Genomic DNA, 22,158 nt, shown 5'->3' with positions numbered 1-22,158 from the left:
CTGTGACACCTGTTATAGATTCCGATGCTTCACTTCAGGTTTACTGTATCCCTTCGACCTTATTGCCGATGAAACTCAGAAATTGCATCGGAATTAAATACAAAAGGCACAATGCCGACTTAAGGACAAGAAGACTGACTCTTTTTACTGATTATGTTTGAACCATTCCTGTGACACTAGTTAAACATTCCGATGCTACACTTCAGGTTTACTGTATCCCTTTGACCTTCTTATTGACGATGAAACACAGAAATTGCATCGGAATTAAATACAAAAGCGACAATGCCGACTTAAGTACAAGAAGACTGACTCTTCGTACTGTCTATGTGTGGGACCATTCCTGTGACACTAGTTATAGATTCCGATGCTTCACTTCAGGTTTACTGTTCCCCTTGGACCTTCTTATTGACGATGAAACACAGAAATTGAATCGGAATTAAATACAAAAGGCACAATGCCGACTTAAGTATGAGATGACTGACTCTTCGTACTTTCTATGTTTTGAACCATTTCTGTGACACTAGTTATAGAGTCCGATGCTTCACCTCAGGTTTACTGTATCCCTTGGACCTTCTTATTGACGATGAAACACAGAAATTGCATCGGAATTAAGTACTAAAGGCACAATGCCGACTTACGTACAAGAAGACTGACCCTTCTTACTGTCTATGTTTTGAACCATTACTGTGACTCTAGTTATAGATTCCGATGCTTCACTCCAGGTTTACTGTATCCCTCTGACCGTCTTATTGACGATGAATCACAGAAATTGCATTGGATATAAATACAAAAGTCACAATGCCGAGTTAAGTACAAGGAGACTGACTCTTCTTACTGTCTATGTTTGAACCATTACTGTGACACTAGTTATAGATTCCGATGCTTCACTTCAGGTTTACAGTATCCCTCTGACCTTTTTATTGACGGTGAAACACAGAAATTGCATCGGAATTAAATACGAAAGGCAGAATGCAGACTTAAGTACAAGAGGACAGACACTTCGTACCGACTATGTTTTTAACCATTCCTGTGACACTAGTTATAGATTCCGATGCTTCACTTTAAGTTTACTGCATCCCTTGGCCATTCTTATTGACGATGAAACACAGAAATTGCATCGGAATTAAATACAAAAGGCACAATGCCGACTTAAGTACAAGAAGACTGACTCTTCTTACTGACTATGTTTTGAACCATTCCTGTGACACTAGTTATAGATTCCGATGCTTCACTTCAGGTTTACTGTATCCCTTGGACCTTCTTATTGACGATGAAACACAGAAATTGCATCGGAATTATATACAAAAGGCAAACTGACGACTTAAGTACACGAAGACTGACTCTTCTTACTGTCTATATTTTGAACCAATCCTGTAACACTAGTTATAGATTCCGATGCTACACTCCAGGTTTACTGTATCCCTTGGACGTTCTTATTGACGATGAAACACAGAAATTGCATCTGAATTAAATACAAAAGGCACAATGCCGACTTAACGACAAGAAGACTGACTCTTCTTAGTGACTTTGTTTTGAACCATTAGTTTGACACTAGTTATAGATTCCGATGCTTCACTCCAGGTTTACTGTATCCCTCTGACCGTCTAATTGACGATGAAACACAGAAATTGCATCGGATTTAAATACTAAAGTCACAATGCCGAGTTAAGTACAAGGAGACTGACTCATCTTACTGTCTATGTTTCAACCTTTACTGTGACACTAGTTATAGATTCCGATGCTTCGATTCAGATTTACTGTATCCCTCTGACCTTTTTATTGACGGTGAAACACAGAAATTGCATCGGAATTAAATACGAAAGGCAGAATGCAGAATTAAGTACAAGAAGTCTGACACTTCGTACTGACTATGTTATGAACCATTCCTGTGACACTAGTTATAGATTCTGATGCTTCACTCCAGGTTTACTGTATCCCTTGTACCTTGTTATTGATGATGAAACACAGAAATTGCATCGGAATTAAATACAAAAGGCACAATGTCGACTTAAGTACAAGAAGACTGACTCTTCTTACTGTCTATGTTTTGAACCACTCCTGTGACACTAGTGATGGATTCCGATGCTTCACTCCAGGTTTACTGTATCCCTTGGACCTTCTTGTTGACAATGAAACACAGAAATTGCATCGGAATTAAATAGAAAAGGCACAATGCCGACTTAAGTACAAGAAGACTGACTCTTCTTACTGACTATGCTTTGAACCATTCCTGTGACACTAGTTATAGATTCCGATGCTTCACTTCAGGTTTTCTGTATACCTCGGACCTTCTTATTGACGATGAAACATAGAGACTGCATGGGCATTAAATACAAAAGGCACAATGCCGACTTTAGTACAAGAAGACTGACACTTCGTACTGACTATGTTTTGAACCATTCCTGTGACACTAGTTTTGGATTCATATGCTTCACTTCAGGTTTACTGTATCCCTCTGACCTTCTTGTTGACGACGAAACACAGAAATTGCATTGGAATTAAATACAAAAGGCACAATGCCGACTTAAGTACAAGAAGATTGACTCTTCCTACTGTCTATGTTTTGAACCATTCCTGTGACACTAGTTATAGATTCCAATGCTTTACGTCAGGTTTACTGTATACCTTGGACTTCTTATTGACGATGAAACACAGAAATTGCATCGGAATTAAATACAAAAGGCACAATGCCGACTGAAGTACAAGAAGACTGCCTCTTCCTACTTTCTATGTTTTGAACCGTTCTTGTGACTCTAGTTGTGTATTCCGATGCTTCACTTCAGGTTTACTGTATCCCTTGGACCTTCTTATTGACGATGAAACACAGAAATTGCATCGGAATTAAATACAAAAGGCAAAATGCCGACTTAAGTACACGACGACTGACTCTTCCTACTGTCTATGTTTAGAACCATTCCTGTGACACCTGTTAAAGATTCCGATGCTTCACTTCAGGTTTACTGTATCCCTTCGACCTTATTGCCGATGAAACTCAGAAATTGCATCGGAATTAAATACAAAAGGCACAATGCCGACTTAAGGACCAGAAGACTGACTCTTTTTACTGATTATGTTTGAACCATTCCTGTGACACTAGTTATAGATTCCGATGCTTCACTTCAGGTTTACTGTATCCCTTTGACCTTCTTATTGACGATGAAACACAGAAATTGCATCGGAATTAAATACAAAAGCCACAATGCCGACTTAAGTACAAGAAGACTGACTCTTCGTACTGTCTATGTGTGGGACCATTCCTGTGACACTAGTTATAGATTCCAATGCTTCACTTCAGGTTTACTGTTCCCCTTGGACCTTCGTATTGACGATGAAACACAGAAATTGAATCGGAATTAAATACAAAAGGCACAATGCCGACTTAAGTATGAGATGACTAACTCTTCGTACTGTCTATGTTTTGAACCATTTCTGTGACACTAGTTATAGAGTCCGATGCTTCACTTCAGGTTTACTGTATCCCTTGGACCTTCTTATTGACGATGAAACACAGAAATTGCATCGGAATTAAATACTAAAGGCACAATGCCGACTTACGTACAAGAAGACTGACTCTTATTACTGTCTATGTTTTGAACCATTACTGTGACTCTAGTTATAGATTCCGATGCTTTACTCCAGGTTTACTGTATCCCTCTGACCGTCTTATTGACGATGAATCACAGAAATTGCATCGGATTTAAATACAAAAGTCACAATGCCGAGTTAAGTACAAGGAGACTGACTCTTCTTACTGTCTATGTTTGAACCATTACTGTGACACTAGTTATAGATTCCGATGCTTCACTTCAGGTTTACTGTATCCCTCTGACCTTTTTATTGATGGTGAAACACAGAAATTGCATCGGAATTAAATACGAAAGGCAGAATGCAGACTTAAGTACAAGAGGACAGACACTTCGTACCGACTATGTTTTGAACCATTCCTGTGACACTAGTTATAGATTCCGATGCTTCACTTTAGGTTTACTGTATCCCTTGGCCATTCGTATTGACGATGAAACACAGAAATTGCATCGGAATTAAATACAAAAGGCACAATGCCGACTTAAGTACAAGAAGACTGACTCTTCTTACTGACTATGTTTTGAACCATCCCTGTGACACTAGTTATAGATTCCGATGCTTCACTTCAGGTTTACTGTATCCCTTGGACCTTCTTATTGACGATGAAACACAGAAATTGCATCGGAATTATATACAAAAGGCAAACTGACGACTTAAGTACACGTAGACTGACTCTTCTTACTGTCTATACTTTGAACCAATCCTGTGACACTAGTTATAGATTCCGATGCTACACTCCAGGTTTACTGTATCCCTTGGACGTTCTTATTGACGATGAAACACAGAAATTGCATCGGAATTAAATACAAAAGGCACAATGCCGACTTAAGGACAAGAAGACTGACTCTTCTTATTGACTTTGTTTTGAACCATTAGTTTGACACTAGTTATAGATTCCGATGCTTCACTCCAGGTTTACTGTATCCCTTGGACCTTGTTATTGATGATGAAACACAGAAATTGCATCGGAATTAAATAGAAAAGGCACAATGTCGACTTAAGTACAACAAGACTGACTCTTCTTACGGTCTATGTTTTGAACCATACCTGTGACAGTAGTGATGCATTCCGATGCTTCACTCTAGGTTTACTGTATCCCTTGGACCTTCTTATTGACGATGAAACACAGAAATTGCATCGGAATTAAATAGAAAAGGCACAATGCCGACTTAAGTACAAGAAGACTGACTCTTCTTACTGTCTATGTTTGAACCTTTCCTGTGACACTTGTTATAGATTCCGATGCTTCACTCGAGGTTTACTGTATCCCTTGTACCTTCTTATTGACGATGAAACACAGAAATTGCATCGGAAATAAATAGAAAAGGCACAATGCCGATTTAAGTACAAAAAGACTGACTCATCTTACTGATTATAGTTTGAACCATTCTTGTGACACTAGGTATAGATTCCGATGCTTTACGTCAGGTTTAATGTATACCTTGGACCTTCTTATTGACGATGAAACACAGAAATTGCATCGGAATTAAATACAAAGGGCACAATGCCGATTTAAGTACAAGAAGACTGACTCTTCTTCCTGACTGTGTTTTGAACCATTCCTGTGACACTAGTTATGGATTCCGATGCTTCACCTTAGGTTTACTGTATCCCTCTGACCTTCATATTGACGATGAAACAAAGAAATTGAATCGGAATTAAATACAAATGGCACAATGCAGACTTAAGTACAAGAAGACTGACTCTTCCTACTGCATATGTTTTGAACCATTCCTGTGACACTAGTTGTAGATTCCGATGCTTCACTTCCGGTTTACTGTATCCCTCTGAACTTCATATTGACGAAGAAACACATAAATTGCATCGGAATTTAATACAAAAGGCACAATGCCAACTTAAGGACAAGAAGACTGACTCTTCTTACTGACTATGTTTTGAACCATTCCTGTGACACTAGTTATAGATTACGATGCTTCACTTCAGGTTTACTGTATCCGTTGGACCTTAGTATTGACGATGAAACACAGAAATTGCATCGGAATTAGATAGAAAAGGCACAATGCCGGCTTAACTACAAGAAGACTGACTCTTCTTACTGACTATGATTTGAACCATTCCTGTGACACTAGTTATAGATTCCGATGCATCACTTCAGGTTTGCTGTATACCTTGGACTTTCTTATTGACGATGAAACACAGAAATTGCATCTGAATTAAATACAAAAGGCACAATGCCGACTTACGTACAAGAAGACTGACTCTTCTTACTGACTATGTTTTGAGCCATTCCTGTGACACTAGTTATAGATTCCGATGCTTCACCTGAGGTATACTGTATCCCTCTGACCTTCTTATTGACGATGAAACACAGAAATTGCATCGGAATTAAATAGAAAAGGCACAATGCCGACATAAGTACAAGAAAACTGACCCTTATTACTGTCTATGTTTTGAACCTTTCCTGTGACACTTGTTATAGATTCCGATGCTTCACTCCAGGTTTACTGTATCCCTTGCACCTTCTTATTGACGATGAAACACAGAAATTGCATCGGAATTAAATAGAAAAGGCACAATGCTTACTTAAGTACACGAAGACTGACTCCTCTTACTGTCTATGTTTTGAACCATTCCTGTGACACTAGTTATAGATTCCGATGCTTCACTTCAGGTTTATTGTATCCCTCTGACCTTCTTATTGACGATGAAACACAGAAATTGCATCGGAAATAAATAGAAAAGGCACACTGTCGAATTAAGTTCATGAAGACCAAATCTTCCTACAAAAGGCAAAATGCCGACTTAAGTACACGAAGACTGACTCTTCTCACTGTCTATGTTTTGAACCATTCCTGTGACACTAGTTATAGATTCCGATGCATCACTTCAGGTTTGCTGTATACCTTGGACTTTCTTATTGACGATGAAACACAGAAATTGCATCTGAATTAAATACAAAAGGCACAATGCCGACTTACGTACAAGAAGACTGACTCTTCTTACTGACTATGTTTTGAACCATCCCTGTGACACTAGTTATAGATTCCGATGCTTCACTTTAGGTTTACTGTATCCCTTGGCCATTCGTATTGACGATGAAACACAGAAATTGCATCGGAATTAAATACAAAAGGCACAATGCCGACTTAAGTACAAGAAGACTGACTCTTCTTACTGACTATGTTTTGAACCATCCCTGTGACACTAGTTATAGATTCCGATGCTTCACTTCAGGTTTACTGTATCCCTTGGACCTTCTTATTGACGATGAAACACAGAAATTGCATCGGAATTATATACAAAAGGCAAACTGACGACTTAAGTACACGTAGACTGACTCTTCTTACTGTCTATATTTTGAACCAATCCTGTGACACTAGTTATAGATTCCGATGCTACACTCCAGGTTTACTGTATCCCTTGGACGTTCTTATTGACGATGAAACACAGAAATTGCATCGGAATTAAATACAAAAGGCACAATGCCGACTTAAGGACAAGAAGACTGACTCTTCTTATTGACTTTGTTTTGAACCATTAGTTTGACACTAGTTATAGATTCCGATGCTTCACTCCAGGTTTACTGTATCCCTTGGGCCTTGTTATTGATGATGAAACACAGAAATTGCATCGGAATTAAATAGAAGAGGCACAATGTCGACTTAAGTACAACAAGACTGACTCTTCTTACTGTCTATGTTTTGAACCATTCCTGTGACACTAGTGATGCATTCCGATGCTTCACTCTAGGTTTACTGTATCCCTTGGACCTTCTTATTGACGATGAAACACAGAAATTGCATCGGAATTAAATAGAAAAGGCACAATGCCGACTTAAGTACAAGAAGACTGACTCTTCTTACTGACTATGCTTTGAACCATTCCTGTGTCACTAGTTATAGATTCCGATGCTTCACTTCAGGTTTTCTGTATACCTTGGACCTTCTTATTGACGATGAAACATAGAAACTGCATGGGCATTAAATACAAAAGGCACAATTCCGACTTAAGTACAAGAAAACTTTCACTTCGTACTGACTATGGTTTGAACCATTCCTGTGACACTAGTTTTGGATTCCGATGCTTAACTTCAGGTTTACTGTATCCCTCTGACCCTCTTATTGACGATGAAACACAAAAATTGCATCGGAATTAAATACAAAAGGCACAATGCCGACTTAAGTACATGAAGATTGACTCTTCCTACTGTCTATGTTTTGAACCATTCCTGTGACACTAGTTATAGATTCCGATGCTTCACTTCAGGTTTACTGTATCCCTTGGACATTCTTATTGACGATGAAACACAGAAATTGCATCGGAATTAAATACAAAAGGCACAATGCCGACTTAAGTACAAGTAGACTGCCTCTTCTTACTGTCTTTGCTTTGAATCATTCCTGTGACAATACTTATAGATTGCGATGTTTCACTCCAGGTTTACTATACCCCGTGGACCTTCTTATTGACGATGAAACACAGAAATTGCAACGAAATTAAATACAAAAGGCAAAATGCCGACTTAAGTATACGAAGACTGACTCTTCTTACTGTCTATGTTTTGAACCATTCCTGTGACACTAGTTATATATTCCTATGCTACACTCCAGGTTTACTGTGTCCCTTGGAGCTTCTTATTGACGAAGAAACACAGAAATTCATCGGAATTAAATAGAAAAGGCACAATGCCGACTAAAGTACAAGAAGACTGACTCTTCTTACTGTCTATGTTTGAACCTTTCCTGTGACACTTGTTATAGATTCCGATGCTTCACTCGAGGTTTACTGTATCCCTTGTACCTTCTTATTGACGATGAAACACAGAAATTGCATCGGAAATAAATAGAAAAGGCACAATGCCGATTTAAGTACAAAAAGACTGACTCATCTTACTGATTATAGTTTGAACCATTCTTGTGACACTAGGTATAGATTCCGATGCTTTACGTCAGGTTTAATGTATTCCTTGGACCTTCTTATTGACGATGAAACACAGAAATTGCATCGGAATTAAATACAAAGGGCACAATGCCGATTTAAGTACAAGAAGACTGACTCTTCCTACTGCATATGTTTTGAACCATTCCTGTGACACTAGTTGTAGATTCCGATGCTTCTCTTCCAGTTTACTGTATCCCTCTGAACTTCATATTGACGAAGAAACACATAAATTGTATCGGAATTAAATACAAAAGGCACAATGCCAACTTAAGGACCAGAAGACTGACTCTTCTTACTGACTATGATTTGAACCATTCCTGTGACACTAGTTATAGATTACGATGCTTCACTTCAGGTTTACTGTATCCCTTGGACCTTAGTATTGACGATGAAACACAGAAATTGCATCGGAATTAAATAGAAAAGGCACAATGCCGGCTTAACTACAAGAAGACTGACTCTTCTTACTGACTATGATTTGAACCATTCCTGTGACACTAGTTATAGATTCCGATGCATCACTTCAGGTTTGCTGTATACCTTGGACTTTCTTATTGACGATGAAACACAGAAATTGCATCTGAATTAAATACAAAAGGCACAATGCCGACTTACGTACAAGAAGACTGACTCTTCTTACTGACTATGTTTTGAGCCATTCCTATGACACTAGTTATAGATTCCGATGCTTCACCTGAGGTATACTGTATCCCTCTGACCTTCTTATTGACGATGAAACACAGAAATTGCATCGGAATTAAATAGAAAAGGCACAATGCCGACATAAGTACAAGAAAACTGACCCTTATTACTGTCTATGTTTTGAACCTTTCCTGTGACACTTGTTATAGATTCCGATGCTTCACTCCAGGTTTACTGTATCCCTTGCACCTTCTTATTGACGATGAAACACAGAAATTGCATCGGAATTAAAATAGAAAAGGCACAATGCTTACTTAAGTACACGAAGACTGACTCCTCTTACTGTCTATGTTTTGAACCATTCCTGTGACACTAGTTATAGATTCCGATGCTTCACTTCAGGTTTATTGTATCCCTCTGACCTTCTTATTGACGATGAAACACAGAAATTGCATCGGAAATAAATTGAAAAGGCACAATGTCGAATTAAGTTCATGAAGAACAAAACTTCCTACAAAAGGCAAAATGCCGACTTAAGTACAAGAAGACTGAATCTTCTTACTGACTATAGTTTGAACCATTCCAGTGACACTAGTTATAGATTCCGATGCTTTACGTCAGGTTAACTGTATACCTTGGACCTTCTTATTGACGATGAAACACAGAAATTGCATCGGAATTAAATACAAAAGGCACAATGCCGACTGAAGTACAAGAAGACTGCCTCTTCCTACTTTCTATGTTTTGAACCGTTCCTGTGACTCTAGTTGTGTATTCCGATGCTTCACTTCAGGTTTACTGTATCCCTTGGACCTCCTTATTGACGATGAAACACAGAAATTGCATCGGAATTAAATACAAAAGGCAAAATGCCGACTTAAGTACACGACGACTGACTCTTCCTACTGTCTATGTTTAGAACCATTCCTGTGACACCTGTTATAGATTCCGATGCTTCACTTCAGGTTTACTGTATCCCTTCGACCTTATTGCCGATGAAACTCAGAAATTGCATCGGAATTAAATACAAAAGGCACAATGCCGACTTAAGGACAAGAAGACTGACTCTTTTTACTGATTATGTTTGAACCATTCCTGTGACACTAGTTATAGATTCCGATGCTTCACTTCAGGTTTACTGTATCCCTTTGACCTTCTTATTGACGACGAAACACAGAAATTGCATCGGAATTAAATACAAAAGCCACAATGCCGACTTAAGTACAAGAAGACTGACTCTTCGTACTGTCTATGTGTGGGACCATTCCTGTGACACTAGTTATAGATTCCGATGCTTCACTTCAGGTTTACTGTTCCCCTAGGACCTTCTTATTGACGATGAAACACAGAAATTGAATCGGAATTAAATACAAAAGGCACAATGCCGACTTAAGTATGAGATGACTGACTCTTCGTACTGTCTATGTTTTGAACCATTTCTGTGACACTAGTTATAGAGTCCGATGCTTCACTTCAGGTTTACTGTATCCCTTGGACCTTCTTAATGACGATGAAACACAGAAATTGCATCGGAATTAAATACTAAAGGCACAATGCCGACTTAAGTACAAGAAGACTGCCTCTTCCTACTTTCTATGTTTTGAACCGTTCCTGTGACTCTAGTTGTGTATTCCGATGCTTCACTTCAGGTTTACTGTATCCCTTGGACCTCCTTATTGACGATGAAACACAGAAATTGCATCGGAATTAAATACAAAAGGCAAAATGCCGACTTAAGTACACGACGACTGACTCTTCCTACTGTCTATGTTTAGAACCATTCCTGTGACACCTGTTATAGATTCCGATGCTTCACTTCAGGTTTACTGTATCCCTTCGACCTTATTGCCGATGAAACTCAGAAATTGCATCGGAATTAAATACAAAAGGCACAATGCCGACTTAAGGACAAGAAGACTGACTCTTTTTACTGATTATGTTTGAACCATTCCTGTGACACTAGTTATAGATTCCGATGCTTCACTTCAGGTTTACTGTATCCCTTTGACCTTCTTATTGACGACGAAACACAGAAATTGCATCGGAATTAAATACAAAAGCCACAATGCCGACTTAAGTACAAGAAGACTGACTCTTCGTACTGTCTATGTGTGGGACCATTCCTGTGACACTAGTTATAGATTCCGATGCTTCACTTCAGGTTTACTGTTCCCCTAGGACCTTCTTATTGACGATGAAACACAGAAATTGAATCGGAATTAAATACAAAAGGCACAATGCCGACTTAAGTATGAGATGACTGACTCTTCGTACTGTCTATGTTTTGAACCATTTCTGTGACACTAGTTATAGAGTCCGATGCTTCACTTCAGGTTTACTGTATCCCTTGGACCTTCTTAATGACGATGAAACACAGAAATTGCATCGGAATTAAATACTAAAGGCACAATGCCGACTTAAGTACAAGAAGACTGACTCTTCTTACTGACTATGTTTTGAACCATTCCTGTGACACTAGTTATAGATTCCGATGCTTCACTTCAGGTTTACTGTATCCCTTGGACCTTCTTATTGACGATGAAACACAGAAATTGCATCGGAATATATACAAAAGGCAAACTGACGACTTAAGTACACGTAGACTGACTCTTCTTACTGTCTATATTTTGAACCAATCCTGTGACACTAGTTATAGATTCCGATGCTACACTCCAGGTTTACTGTATCCCTTGGACGTTCTTATTGACGATGAAACACAGAAATTGCATCGGAATTAAATACAAAAGGCACAATGCCGACTTAAGAACAAGAAGACTGACTCTTCTTAGTGACTTTGTTTTGAACCATTAGTTTGACACTAGTTATAGATTCCGATGCTTCACTCCAGGTTTACTGTATCCCTTGGATCTTGTTATTGATGATGAAACACAGAAATTGCATCGGAATTAAATAGAAAAGGCACAATGTCGACTTAAGTACAACAAGACTGACTCTTCTTACTGTCTATGTTTTGAACCATTCCTGTGACACTAGTGATGCATTCCGATGCTTCACTCTAGGTTTACTGTATCCCTTGGACCTTCTTATTGACGATGAAACACAGAAATTGCATCGGAATTAAATAGAAAAGGCACAATGCCGACTTAAGTACAAGAAGACTGACTCTTCTTACTGACTATGCTTTGAACCAATCCTGTGACACTAGTTATAGATTCCGATGCTACACTCCAGGTTTACTGTATCCCTTGGACGTTCTTATTGACGATGAAACATAGAAACTGCATGGGCATTAAATACAAAAGGCTCAATTCCGACTTAAGTACAAGAAGACTTTCACTTCGTACTGACTATGTTTTGAACCATTCCTGTGACACTAGTTTTGGATTCCGATGCTTAACTTCAGGTTTACTGTATCCCTCTGACCCTCTTATTGACGATGAAACACAAAAATTGCATCGGAATTAAATACAAAAGGCACAATGCCGACTTAAGTACATGAAGATTGACTCTTCCTACTGTCTATGTTTTGAACCATTCCTGTGACACTAGTTATAGATTCCGATGCTTCACTGCAGGTTTACTGTATCCCTTGGACATTCTTATTGACGATGAAACACAGAAATTGCATCGGAATTAAATACAAAAGGCACAATGCCGACTTAAGTACAAGAAGACTGCCTCTTCTTACTGTCTTTGCTTTGAACCATTCCCGTGACAATACTTATAGATTGCGTTGTTCACTCCAGGTTTACTATATCCCGTGGACCTTCTTATTGACGATGAAACACAGAAATTGCAACGAAATTAAATACAAAAGGCAAAATGCCGACTTAAGTATACGAAGACTGACTCTTCTTACTGTCTATGTTTTGAACCATTCCTGTGACACTAGTTATATATTCCTATGCTACACTCCAGGTTACTGTGTCCCTTGGAGCTTCTTATTGACGAAGAAACACAGAAATTGATGGGAATTAAATAGAAAAGGCACAATGCCGACTAAAGTACAAGAAGACTGACTCTTCTTACTGTCTATGTTTGAACCTTTCCTGTGACACTTGTTATAGATTCCGATGCTTCACTCGAGGTTTACTGTATCCCTTGTACCTTCTTATTGACGATGAAACACAGAAATTGCATCGGAAATAAATAGAAAAGGCACAATGCCGACTTAAGTACAAAAAGACTGACTCATCTTACTGATTATAGTTTGAACCATTCTTGTGACACTAGGTATAGATTCCGATGCTTTACGTCAGGTTTAATGTATACCTTGGACCTTCTTATTGACGATGAAAAACAGAAATTGCATCGGAATTAAATACAAAGGGCACAATGCCGATTTAAGTACAAGAAGACTGACGCTTCTTCCTGACTGTGTTTTGAACCATTCCTGTGACACTAGTTATGGATTCCGATGCTTCACCTTAGGTTTACTGTATCCCTATGACCTTCATATTGACGATGAAACAAAGAAATTGAATCGGAATTAAATACAAATGGCACAATGCAGACTTAAGTACAAGAAGACTGACTCTTCCTACTGCATATGTTTTGAACCATTCCTGTGACACTAGTTGTAGATTCCGATGCTTCACTTCCGGTTTACTGTATCCCTCTGAACTTCATATTGACGAAGAAACACATAAATTGCATCGGAATTAAATACAAAAGGCACAATGCCAACTTAAGGACAAGAAGACTGACTCTTCTTACTGACTATGATTTGAACCATTCCTGTGACACTAGTTATAGATTACGATGCTTCACTTCAGGTTTACTGTATCCCTTGGACCTTAGTATTGACGATGAAACACAGAAATTGCATCGGAATTAAATAGAAAAGGCACAATGCCGTCTTAACTACAAGAAGACTGACTCTTCTTACTGACTATGATTTGAACCATTCCTGTGACACTAGTTATAGATTCCGATGCATCACTTCAGGTTTGCTGTATACCTTGGACTTTCTTATTGACGATGAAACACAGAAATTGCATCTGAATTAAATACAAAAGGCACAATGCCGACTTACGTACAAGAAGACTGACTCTTCTTACTGACTATGTTTTGAGCCATTCCTGTGACACTAGTTATAGATTCCGATGCTTCACCTGAGGTATATTGTATCCCTCTGACCTTCTTATTGACGATGAAACACAGAAATTGCATCGGAATTAAATAGAAAAGGCACAATGCCGACATAAGTACAAGAAAACTGACCCTTATTACTGTCTATGTTTTGAACCTTTCCTGTGACACTTGTTATAGATTCCGATGCTTCACTCCAGGTTTACTGTATCCCCTGCACCTTCTTATTGACGATGAAACACAGAAATTGCATCGGAATTAAATAGAAAAGGCACAATGCTTAATTAAGTACAAAAAGACTGACTCTTCTGACTGATTATAGTTTGAACCAATCCTGTGACACTAGTTATAGATTCCAATGCTTTACGTCAGGTTTACTGTATACCTTGGACCTTCTAATTGACGATGAAACACCAAAATTGCTTCGGAATTAAATACAAAAGGCACAATTCCAACTTAAGGATAAGAAGACTGACTCTTCTAACTGACTATGTTTTGAACCATTCCTGTGACACTAGTTATAGATACCGATGCTTCACTTCAGGTTTACTGTATCCCTTGGACGTTCGTATTGACGATGAAACACAGAAATTGCATCGGATTTAAATACAAAAGGCAAAATGCCGACTTAAGTACACGAAGACTGACTCCTCTTACTGTCTATGTTTTGAACCATTCCTGTGACACTAGTTATAGATTCCGATGCTTCACTTCAGGTTTATTGTATCCCTCTGACCTTCTTATTGACGATGAAACACAGAAATTGCATCGGAAATAAATAGAAAAGGCACAATGTCGAATTAAGTTCATGAAGACCAAAACTTCCTACAAAAGGCAAAATGCCGACTTAAGTACACGAAGACTGACTCTTCTCACTGTCTATGTTTTGAACCATTCCTGTGACACTACTTATAGATTCCGATGCTTCACTTCAGGTTTATTGTATCCCTCTGACCTTCTTATTGACGATGAAACACAGAAATTGCATCGGAAATAAATAGAAAACGCACAATGTCGACTTAAGTACAAGAGGACTGACTCTTCTTACTGTCTATGTTTTGAACCATTCCTGTGACTCTAGTGATAGATTCCGATGCTTCACTCCAGGTTTACTGTATCCCTTGGAGCTTCTTGTTGACGATGAAACACAGAAATTGCATCGGAATTAAATAGAAAAGGCACAATGCCGACTTAAGTACAAGAAGACTGACTCTTCTTACTGACTATGCTTTGAACCATTCCTGTGACACTAGTTATAGATTCCGATGCTTCACTTCAGGTTTTCTGTATACCTCGGACCTTCTTATTGACGATGAAACATAGAAACTGCATGGGCATTAAATACAAAAGGCACAATGCCGACTTTAGTTCAAGAAGACTGACACTTCGTACTGACTATGTTTTGAACCATTCCTGTGACACTAGTTTTGGATTCATATGCTTCACTTCAGGTTTACTGTATCCCTTAGACTTCTTGTTGACGACGAAACACAGAAATTGCATCGGAATTAAATACAAAAGGCACAATGCCGACTTAAGTACAAGAAGATTGACTCTTCCTACTGTCTATGTTTTGAACCATTCCTGTGACACTAGTTACAGATTCCGATGCTTCACTTCAGGTTTACTATATCCCTTGGACATTCTTATTGACGATGAAACGCAGAAATTGCATCGGAATTAAATACAATAGGCACAATGCCGACTTAAGTACAAGAAGACTGAATCTTCTTACTGACTATAGTTTGAACCATTCCAGTGACACTAGTTATAGATTCCGATGCTTTACGTCAGGTTAACTGTATACCTTGGACCTTCTTATTGACGATGAAACACAGAAATTGCATCGGAATTAAATACAAAAGGCACAATGCCGACCGAAGTACAAGAAGACTGCCTCTTCCTACTTTCTATGTTTTGAACCGTTCCTGTGACTCTAGTGGTGTATTCCGATGCTTCACTTTAGGTTTACTGTATCCCTTGGACCTTCTTATTGACGATGAAACACAGAAATTGCATCGGAATTAAATACAAAAGGCAAAATGCCGACTTAAGTACACGACGACTGACTCTTCCTACTGTCTACGTTTAGAACCATTCCTGTGACACCTGTTATAGATTCCGATGCTTCACTTCAGGTTTACTGTATCCCTTCGACCTTATTGCCGATGAAACTCAGAAATTGCATCGGAATTAAATACAAAAGGCACAATGCCGACTTAAGGACAAGAAGACTGACTCTTTTTACTGATTATGTTTGAACCATTCCTGTGACACTAGTTATAGATTCCGATGCTTCACTTCAGGTTTACTGTTCCCCTAGGACCTTCTTATTGACGATGAAACACAGTAATTGAATCGGAATTAAATACAAAAGGCACAATGCCGACTTAAGTATGAGATGACTGACTTTTCGTACTGTCTATGTTTTGAACCATTTCTGTGACACTAGTTATAGAGTCCGATGCTTCACTTCAGGTTTACTGTATCCCTTGGACCTTCTTATTGATGATGAAACACAGAAATTGCATCGGAATTAAATACTAAAGGCACAATGCCGACTTACGTACAAGAAGACTGACTCTTCTTACTGTCTATGTTTTGAACCATTACTGTGACTCTAGTTATAGATTCCGATGCTTTACTCCAGGTTTACTGTATCCCTCTGACCGTCTTATTGACGATGAATCACAGAAATTGCATCGGATTTAAATACAAAAGTCACAATGCCGAGTTAAGTACAAGGAGACTGACTCTTCTTACTGTCTATGTTTGAACCATTACTGTGACACTACTTATAGATTCCGATGCTTCACTTCAGGTTTACTGTATCCCTCTGACCTTTTTATTGACGGTGAAAGACAGAAATTTCATCGGAATTAAATACGAAAGGCAGAATGCAGACTTAAGTACAAGAGGACAGACACTTTGTACCGACTATGTTTTGAACCATTCCTGTGACACTAGTTATAGATTCCGATGCTTCACTTTAGGTTTACTGTATCCCTTGGCCATTCTTATTGACGATGAAACACAGAAATTGCATCGGAATTAAATACAAAAGGCACAATGCCGACTTAAGTACAAGAAGACTGACTCTTCTTACTGACTATGTTTTGAACCATTCCTGTGACACTAGTTATAGATTCCGATGCTTCACTTCAGGTTTACTGTATCCCTTGGACCTTCTTATTGACGATGAAACACAGAAATTGCATGGGAATATATACAAAAGGCAAACTGACGACTTAAGTACACGTAGACTGACTCTTCTTACTGTCTATATTTTGAACCAATCCAGTGACACTAGTTATAGATTCCGATGCTACACTCCGGGTTTACTGTATCCCTTGGACGTTCTTATTGACGATGAACCACAGAAATTGCATCGGAATTAAATACAAAAGGCACAATGCCGACTTAAGGACAAGAAAACTGTCTCTTCTTAGTGACTTTGTTTTGAACCATTAGTTTGACACTAGTTATAGATTCCGATGCTTCACTCCAGGTTTACTGTATCCCTTGGACCTTGTTATTGATGATGAAACACAGAAATTGCATCGGAATTAAATAGAAAAGGCACAATGTCGACTTAAGTACAACAAGACTGACTCTTCTTACTGTCTATGTTTTGAACCATTCCTGTGACACTAGTGATGCATTCCGATGCTTCACTCTAGGTTTACTGTATCCCTTGGACCTTCTTATTGACGATGAAACACAGAAATTGCATCGGAATTAAATAGAAAAGGCACAATGCCGACTTAAGTACAAGAAGACTGACTCTTCTTACTGACTATGCTTTGAACCATTCCTGTGTCACTAGTTATAGATTCCGATGCTACACTTCAGGTTTTCTGTATACCTTGGACCTTCTTATTGACGATGAAACATAGAAACTGCGTGGGCATTAAATACAAAAGGCACAATTCCGACTTAAGTACAAGAAGACTTTCACTTCGTACTGACTATGTTTTGAACCATTCCTGTGACACTAGTTTTGGATTCCGATGCTTAACTTCAGGTTTACTGTATCCCTCTGACCTTCTTATTGACGATGAAACACAAAAATTGCATCGGAATTAAATACAAAAGGCACAATGCCGACTTAAGTACATGAAGATTGACTCTTCCTACTGTCTATGTTTTGAACCATTCCTGTGACACTAGTTATAGATTCCGATGCTTCACTTCAGGTTTACTGTATCCCTTGGACATTCTTATTGACGATGAAACACAGAAATTGCATCGGAATTAAATACAAAAGGCACAATGCCGACTTAAGTACAAGAAGACTGCCTCTTCTTACTGTCTATGCTTTGAACCATTCCTGTGACAATACTTATAGATTGCGATGTTTCACTCCAGGTTTACTATATCCCGTGGAATTCTTATTGACGATGAAACACAGAAATCGCAACGAAATTAAATACAAAAGGCAAAATGCCGACTTAAGTATACGAAGACTGACTCTTCTTACTGTCTATGTTTTGAACCATTCCTGTGACACTAGTTATATATTCCTATGCTACACTCCAGGTTTACTGTGTTCCTTGGAGCTTCGTATTGACGATGAAACACAGAAATTCATCGGAATTAAATAGAAAAGGCACAATGCCGACTTAAGTACAAAAAGACTGACTCAACTTACTGATTATTGTTAGAACCATTCTTGTGACACTAGTTATAGATTCCGATGCTTTACGTCAGATTTAATGTATACCTTGGACCTTCTTATTGACGATGAAACACAGAAATTGCATCGGAATTAAATACAAAGGGCACAATGCCGATTTAAGTACAAGAAGACTGACTCTTCTTCCTGACTGTGTTTTGAACCATTCCTGTGACACTAGTTATGGATTCCGATGCTTCACCTTAGGTTTACTGTATCCCTATGACCTTCATATTGACGATGAAACACAGAAATTGCATCGGAATTAAATACAAAAGGCACAATGCCAACTTAAGGATAAGAAGACTGACTCTTCTAACTATGTTTTGAACCATTCCTGTGACACTAGTTATAGATACCGATGCTTCACTTCAGGTTTACTGTATCCCTTGGACGTTCGTATTGACGATGAAACACAGAAATTGCATCGGATTTAAATACAAAAAGCAAAATGCCGACTTAAGTACACGAAGACTGACTCCTCTTACTGTCTATGCTTTGAACCATTCCTGTGACACTAGTTATTGATTCTGATGATTCACTTCAGGTTTATTGTACCCCTCTGACCTTCTTATTGACGATGAAACACAGAAATTGCATCGGAAATAAATAGAAAAGGCACAATGTCGACTTAAGTTCATGAAGACCGACACTTCCTACAAAAGGCAAAATGCCGACTTAAGTACACGAAGACTCACTCTTCTTACTGTCTATGTTTTGAACCATTCCTGTGACACTACTTATAGATTCCGATGCTTCACTTCAGGTTTATTGTATCCCTCTGACCTTCTTATTGACGATGAAACACAGAAATTGCATCGGAAATAAATAGAAAACGCACAATGTCGACTTAAGTACAAGAGGACTGACTCTTCTTACTGTCTATGTTTTGAACCATTCCTGTGACTCTAGTGATAGATTCCGATGATTCACTCCAGGTTTACTGTATCCCTTGGAGCTTCTTATTGACGATGAAACACAGAAATTGCATCGGAATTAATGAGAAAAGGCACAATGCCGGCTTAACTACAAGAAGACTGACTCTTCTTACAGACTATGGTTTGAACCATTCCTGTGACACTAGTTATAGATTCCGATGCATCACTTCAGGTTTGCTGTATACCTTGGACTTTCTTATTGACGATGAAACACAGAAATTGCATCTGAATTAAATACAAAATGCACAATGCCGACTTACGTACAAGAAGACTGACTCTTCTTACTGACTATGTTTTGAGCCATTCCTGTGACACTAGTTATAGATTCCGATGCTTCACCTCAGGTTTACTGTATCCCTCTGACCTTCGTATTGACGATGAAACACAGAAATTGCATCGGAATTAAATAGAAAAGGCACAATGCCGACATAAGTACAAGAAAACTGACCCTTCTTACTGTCTATGTTTTGAACATTTCCTGTGACACTTGTTATAGATTCCGATGCTTCACTCCAGGTTTACTGTATCCCTTGTACCTTCTTATTGACGATGAAACACAGAAATTGCATCGGAAATAAATAGGAAAGGCACAATGCCGACTTAAGTACAAAAAGACTGACTCATCTTACTGATTATAGTTTGAACCATTCTTGTGACACTAGTTATAGATTCCGATGCTTTACGTCAGGTTTACTGTATACCTTGGACCTTCTTATTGACGATGAAACACAGAAATTGCATCGGAAATAAATAGAAAACGCACAATGTCGACTTAAGTACAAGAGGACTGACGCTTCTTACTGTCTATGTTTTGAACCATTCCTGTGACTCTAGTGATAGATTCCGATGCTTCACTCCAGGTTTACTGTATCCCTTGGAGCTTCTTATTGACGATGAAACACAGAAATTGCATCCGAATTAAATAGAAAAGGCACAATGCCGGCTTAACTACAAGAAGACTGACTCTTCATACTGACTATGATTTGAACCTTTCCTGTGACACTAGTTATAGATTCAGATGCATCACTTCTGGTTTGCTGTATACCTTGGACTTTCTTATTGACGATGAAACACAGAAATTGCATCTGAATTAAATACAATATGCACAATGCCGACTTACGTACAAGAACACTGACTCTTCTTACTGACTATGTTTTGAGCCATTCCTGTGACACTTGTTATAGATTCCGATGCTTCTCTCCAGGTTTACTGTATCCCTTGGACCTTCTTATTGACGATGAAACACAGAAATTGCATCGGACTTAAATAGAAAAGGCACAATGCTTTCTTAAGTACAAAAAGACTGACTCTTCTGACTGATTATAGTTTGAACCAATCCTGTGACACTAGTTATAGATTCCGATGCTTTACGTCAGGTTTACTGTATACCTTGGACCTTCTAATCGACGATGAAACACCGAAATTGCATCGGAATTAAAAACAAAATGCACAATGCCAACTTTAGGATAAGAAGACTGACTCTTCTTACTGACTATGTTTTGAACTATTCCTGTGACACTAGTTATAGATTCCGATCCTTCACTTCAGGTTTATTGTATCCCTCTGACCTTCTTATTGACGATGAAACACAGAAATTGCATCGGAATTAAATAGAAAAGGCACAATGCCGACTTAAGTACAAGAAGACTGACTCTTCTTACTGTCTATGTTTTGAACCATTCCTGTGACACTAGTTACAGATTCCGATGCTTCACTTCAGGTTTGCTGTATACCTTGGACCTTCTTATTGACGATGAAACACAGAAATTGCATCGGAATTAAACACAAAAGGCACAATGCCGACTTACGTACAAGAAGACTGACACTTCCTACTGTCTATGATTTGAACCATTCCTGTGACACTAGTGATGGATTCCGATGCTTCACTCCAGGTTTACTGTATCCCTTGGACGTTCTTATTGACGATGAAACACAGAAATTGCATCGGAATTAAATACAAAAGGCACAATGCCGACTTAAGGACAAGAAGACTGACTCTTCTTAGTGACTTTGTTTTGAACCATTAGTGTGACACTAGTTATAGATTCCGATGCTTCACTCCAGGTTTACTGTATCCCTTTGGACCTTGTTATTGATGATGAAACACAGAAATTGCATCGGAATTAAATAGAAAAGGCACAATGTCGACTTAAGTACAACAAGACTTCCTCTTCTTACTGTCTATGTTTGAACCATTCCTGTGACACTAGTGATGGATTCCGATGCTTCACTCCAGGTTTACTGTATCCCTTGGACCTTCTTATTGACGATGAAACACAGAAATTGCATCGGAATTAAATAGAAAAGGCACAATGCCGACTTAAGTACAAGAAGACTGACTCTTCTTACTGACTATGCTTTGCA

This window comes from Schistocerca serialis, chromosome 9 (genome assembly GCF_023864345.2).
Source record: "Schistocerca serialis cubense isolate TAMUIC-IGC-003099 chromosome 9, iqSchSeri2.2, whole genome shotgun sequence".
Taxonomy (NCBI): domain Eukaryota; kingdom Metazoa; phylum Arthropoda; class Insecta; order Orthoptera; family Acrididae; genus Schistocerca; species Schistocerca serialis.
The sequence above is the reverse complement of the archived record's forward strand: the minus strand, read 5'-3'. Positions refer to the sequence as shown.